Genomic DNA, 5,863 nt, shown 5'->3' with positions numbered 1-5,863 from the left:
CCCATCACAGGGGTGTTCTCTGGGCTGAGCTGGTGGCCAACTTACAGGTGTTCTCTTTGCAAGGTGGGTAGAGACTTTGTGAGGCCAACATCTGGGACAGTTCCATCCCTACAGGGATAAAGCTTTGTTTGCAGTTAGGCAGCTATGGGTTTTCAGATCTGGGGCAGACTTTGGGAGTGGGAGGCAGACACCAAATATCCTGAGGCCCAGATGTGATGGGTTTATGGATATCCATAGAGCCTGTTCTGCACAAAGGATTTTGATTCTTAGTTCTCCCCCTATCCTCTGAAGAAAAAAATGAGAGGAAGCTCCTGGGGTCCAGAGGAAAACACAGCTTCACCTGGAACAGGGAATAAGGTGCTCTTGACCAGCAGAGTTGAAATCATTCAACTGTTCTCACCCAGGGCCCAGGGATAATGAAGCCAGGTAACTTGGAAGCCTCTGGAAAAGTCTGGAGATGCACCAAGGAAAAGGATCTCACACATGATGATAAATGGTTACCAAAAAAAAAAAAAAAAACAAAAACAGAATTGGGCAAATTCTCCCCCCTCTCTGGACTAGGAATACAGAGTCAAACACAACTCTCGCCCTGAGTAAACTTATGGGTTAATGGAGGAGCTGGACATAAAAGATCATTAAAGACAATGTACGGGGATACCTGGGTGGCTCAGCAATTGAGAGTCTGCCTTCGGCTCAGGGCGTGATTCTGGGGTCTGGGATGGAGTCCCACATCAGGCTCCCTGCAGGGAGCCTGCTTCTCCCTCTGCCTATGTCTCTGCCTCTCTCTCTCTCTCTCTCTCTCTCTCTCTGGTCTCTCATGAATAAATAAATAAAATCTTAAAAAAAAATAAAGACAATGTGCAAAAGCTAACTGTACACATATAACTTTCAAAGCACCTGCACACATACACACACACACACACACACACACATGGGCCACTGTGTGTCATCTTACAGCTCAGCAAAGATTTCTAATTATCCCCCTTCAAGGAATATGGCAGTATTTTGTTTCTTTGTCTCTCCAGATTGTGGTGGTCTTATGACTTGCTTTGCAGTGAAACATGAGCAGAAATGCCATGTCAATTGCAGCAGACCCCATAAGAGCAGGGTCTACCTCAGTGATCCTGAAGGCACAGAGACAGAATCCCTGCCAACTAGGCTGAGTGAGGACAACTCAAAGTGGAACTTCTAGCCCACCAACAACAAACATGTCCCATAAGCTTCAGCAGAAAATAACTCTTGTTTTTTGAAACCATTCACATGTTGGGAATGCATGTTATCATAGCACAACCTAGCATAGACTGACCAATACAGGCACCTTCTCTAGCCAAGGAACTGAGTTGTGAGGTGTCAGTGAGTGAAGGCTTTCTAGAGAAGGCGTTCCTGAGCTGAATTTCAGAGGATGAGGTAAAATGATAGTGGCTACTCCAGTAAAAGCCTGCCAGGTCAGATCATGGACAGGATGTTCAGCTCTAGGGAAATTCATTCTACATGTGTTTCTTCTTCTACTAGAGTTATGATCTCTGGATCACTTTCATAGGTGTTCCAGAATCCCTCCTGCCAACACCTGGTGGGCCCAGGTTGGATGGTAGAGAAGATAGAAGTTCAAATATGAGCCCCCCCCAGTGAAATCTTCTCTTATTTTTCCCATCCTGTCCTTCCCATTCCCATTCTTAGCCCCCAAGCCCCACACCAAATCAGTCTTTTCTTAAAGTTCTCAGACCCTCAGCATATGCCTCTGTTGTAGCAGTTAAGAAACAACTAATGTGGTGTGCCTGGGTGGCTCAGTCGACTGAGTGTCCAACTCTTGGTTTTCAGCTCAGGTCATGATCCTGGGGTTGTGAGATCAAGCCCTGAATCAGGCTCTGTATAGTCTGCTTGAGATTCTCTCTCTCCCTCACCCTCTTCCCCTCCCTCTGCTCCTGCTGTTTTTTTTTAAAGGAAAAGGAAACAACTAATGTAGTCTAGGGAAGCTAGGAAAGTTTTTCCAGATGAGGAGACATTTGAGCCTGAAAAAAAAAAGTGTAGTTCAAGAAGGGAATGAGGTGTCTTGAAGGCATATAAAATTCTTCTCCTTCTCTTGTCTCATTTCATGATCATGCATAGTTATTATTGCCCCATTTTGCAAGCAAGAAAAGTAAATAGAAAAAAGCAGAAGTAACTTTTTCAATATCACACCAATTGTGTAAGAGAATCAAAACTTGAATCCAGGACTCAAATTTCTTGCTCAGTATTCCTTAGACAATGCCAAATGCTTTACATAACAGAAACTCCTAAGAAGTTTTCAATGATCATGTAGACAGAAAAAGATACCACTGAGTCTTCAACAAAAGCATTCAGTTTCTTATATATGATATCCCTATTTACACAAATTAGAGATTACTTAGGCCAGGTATACAGGGCTGATGTGAAAGGGAAGTGATAAAACACGTAATCTGAGTTCAGTATGACGTCATGTACAAATCACTCCTAAGTGCCTCTGCTATTATGTGAAGCACTCGTGTTGAGTACTTTGGCACTCTCTTTAGCTAACCAGACTCCGAACATACTTCTTGCATTTGACACATCTTCTCTGTCATCAGGCAGAGTCCATGCCCCACCATATGATCCCAGAGTGGCTGACACTCAATTTCCCAGCTTCTCTTGCTAGAAGGTACAGGCCCAGGACCTGGGTCTTGTGAGTCACATGACCCTCCCCCCTACCCTTTGCCTGGGAAGGGAGAGCCACAGCAGGGGAGACCTGCACCAACAGAGCTATAGAGGTGGCCACAATAGTGGTAGCTACATTCAGTTTCTGGAAGGAACAGCAGCCATGGTTCAGCGTGCACACATGAGCAGTGCCAGCTGTGGTATCTGAGGCCGGAACCGGAGTGACAACTTTGTTGCTGCTTTGGGGCAGGGCTTCTGGCTGTGGAGCTTGCATGGTGGCAGATGGAGAAAGTCAAACAAGCCTGGAAGAAAATGTGGTTTTATTGAAGGCCAAGATCAGGAGTAGGATTCTTCAAAAACTGCAGGAGAGGGTGGAATCAGAGAGGTGTTATTAGAGAATTAGCAAGTTGTGTGGTGTCTTTGGGGATAGTCTGCAAATGAGATAGTAATGAGAGGTAATACCCAGAGAGTAAGCCAGTGCCAAATCTCAGGAACCCTGCATGTTTACTTGCTTTATTAGTTGAGCACAGAACAGAGATGAGACAAGAAACAGCACTTTCTCAAGAATGGTAGGCTGGATATAGTAAGAATGTCTTGGAAGTCACTGTCATCATCTTGTATCAGCTTGGTAAATCTTGTAGGAGGCAGAATCTGATCATCTCTTACTCACCCATGGAAGTCATATCACATACCTTTCTACAGAAAGAAAAAAAAAAAGTAAGCAACTAGCACATCCTGACCTTTCCCTCCTAGCTCTTAAGGGTCTTTGGGGAAAGTATGGTGGGTGTACAAGACGGCTTTTTAATTTCTCTTCCAACCAGGAAGGCTAAATATCCTATAATGAATCAGCCAAGTACTTTGTTATTAGAATAGATGTTAGGACTCAGAGAACTGGAGATGACATATGTCTTCCTGAAGAGGACACATGGAAACTCCAGTAAGAGTTTTGCAAAGGTCTAATGCAGAGCTCTAAGGACAAGGCCAAAATCAATTAGGATGAAATAAGGGGTAGGGTGTGCACCACCATACTTTCTGTAAAGACTCTTAGCTGGGAGTGAAAGGTCAGAGCCCACACACTGGGTGCTCTCTCTCTCTCTCTCTCTCTCTCTCACACACACACACACACACACACACACACACCAGTTTCTCAGGCTGCTGGCCACACACAGGCTGAGTTATCCTCCACATTGTATCCCAACAGGCTTGCCTTGAACAGGCTCTCTGATCATTCCAGAGCAACAAAGACACTTATCAGTCAATGCTCCTTTTCCACCTTTTTGCTAGTTTGACTAATTTCCCTCATCACAGAACCTCAAATATTTCCAGAAATGGGGTTGCAAAAGCTTTAAAAACCCAACTGCTGTTCTAAAATTCCAGTTGCTTTCTGTCTGAGAACGTGGTACTCCAAATGCATTCAGACAAGGTGGCCTGCTCCTTTCTCCTCCACATGTGTGGAATCACTGTCATACAGCCCATGCAACTATGCTATGGCCCTGCTGCAAACCATGGCAAAGACTTAGCCTTGAGACATAACTGCCACACTGGTGATCTGAGTGCTACCCACTGAGGCCACATGGATGCTAGTTCTGGTACCACATGAGCACAGTACTCATGTCTGCTCCACTTGCAAAGATCCCTTTTTATTTTGAAACCATTGACACTAAAAACAGAGCAAACAGCTAAGTGTGAGATGGACACTGGGATGCTGGATTTCTAATTTCCAATCTAATAAAGAAGTTCTGTGCTTTTTCTTAAGAATGTTTGCTCACTTATTTGGTGAAATAAGTAAACACAAAAACACATGTGCTTTGGTAAAAAGCACATGACCATTAATCAACAGGAGAATCCATTCTCCAGCAGTCTGGCCTTTGGCAAGTTGCAAGCCAGACAAACCAATTCCATCTAATTCAAACAAAAAACAATAATAAATACATCAGAAGATCTTTGAGTGGCCCAGGAAGTCATTGTAAGAGGTTACATGTCCAGGAGAAATGTTTAAATTCTATCCACATATCATGTCTCATTGAGAATGGGACCTTATCACCTGCACAGAGAGACACTTCAGGAGTCCTGCTGATGACATAGCTATGGCTGCTCCTTCCAGAAATTGACTTAGTTATGGCAGCAGCCACCATTCTCACCAAAGTAAATCCCAAGAAGTCCCTGCTTCCTGAGTCCATATCTGGCATGGGAGTGCTCAGCAGAGCCAAGGTCACATATCAACACACAACCCCCAGAAAGAGGGGCTGTGAAATAAGTCTAGTGTTTAGTTTTTATAGCTGGAGTGTGTTGCTCCCTCCTATTTTGTCTTATAAAATAGAGACTCTCCCAGACACAGGAAGGCCATGAGACATTGGGTAAACAAATGTCCCCTGGAATCCATTTTTTGGCTCTCCTCCATCAATATATATCTTCTTACCAAACTTAAAATTTTCAAGGTCAAAAATACTTCTTGCTAAACACAGTGTAACTCTCCAAAACCTTGCCCTATGCATCTCTTTCATTTGGCTATTCCTGAATTACAACCCTCATAATAAACAGTAAACATAGGTAAAATGTATTCCTGAGTTCTGTGAGTCATTCTAGCAAATTATAGAAGCTGAGAGAAAAGTTGTGGGAAACTCTGATTTTATAGCTGGTTGGTCAGAGGTACAGGTGTTTCTGGAACTTGCAACTGGTGCCTAAAGTGGGAGCAGTCTTGTGGGACTAAGCCCTTAACCCATGGGGTCTGCATTCACCCCAGGTAGTATCAGAATTCAACTGAATTATGGGACACCCAGTTGAGGTCAGAGAATTGGATAGTGTAGAAAAACTGCAGAAGAAAAACTTCTGGTAACAGAAGTAGTGTCAGAATAACATACCAGAGCAACAATTAGAGGCACCCACGTATCAGTTGCCCCTGTGAACACTCTATGTCCCTCTCTGGCTTGTTTCACCAGTGACAATAGGAGCCTGAAATAGCTTCCAGTTAAATGGAACCATGATTGCACTTTCTAGTAGAAGAATTTCCCCCTTTGGTTCCAAAGCCTAGTAGCCAGCAGAGTCCTGAGCCTGGAGAGCAAGGAGTAAAACTTGTATGAGTGGGTTTCCTAGTGAGACATGCCACTTCCACTTCCAAGCCTTGATTCCTAGGTATAAGGCGGATTTCATGCAGTCAGCATCTCACCATCTAGCTGACTGGTCTAACATGTGGCGCCATTTTAGGTTAATTTTT

The sequence above is a fragment of the Canis lupus genome, chromosome 2 (genome assembly GCF_048164855.1).
Source record: "Canis lupus baileyi chromosome 2, mCanLup2.hap1, whole genome shotgun sequence".
Classification (NCBI taxonomy): domain Eukaryota; kingdom Metazoa; phylum Chordata; class Mammalia; order Carnivora; family Canidae; genus Canis; species Canis lupus.
Note: the sequence above shows the minus strand (reverse complement) of the source record.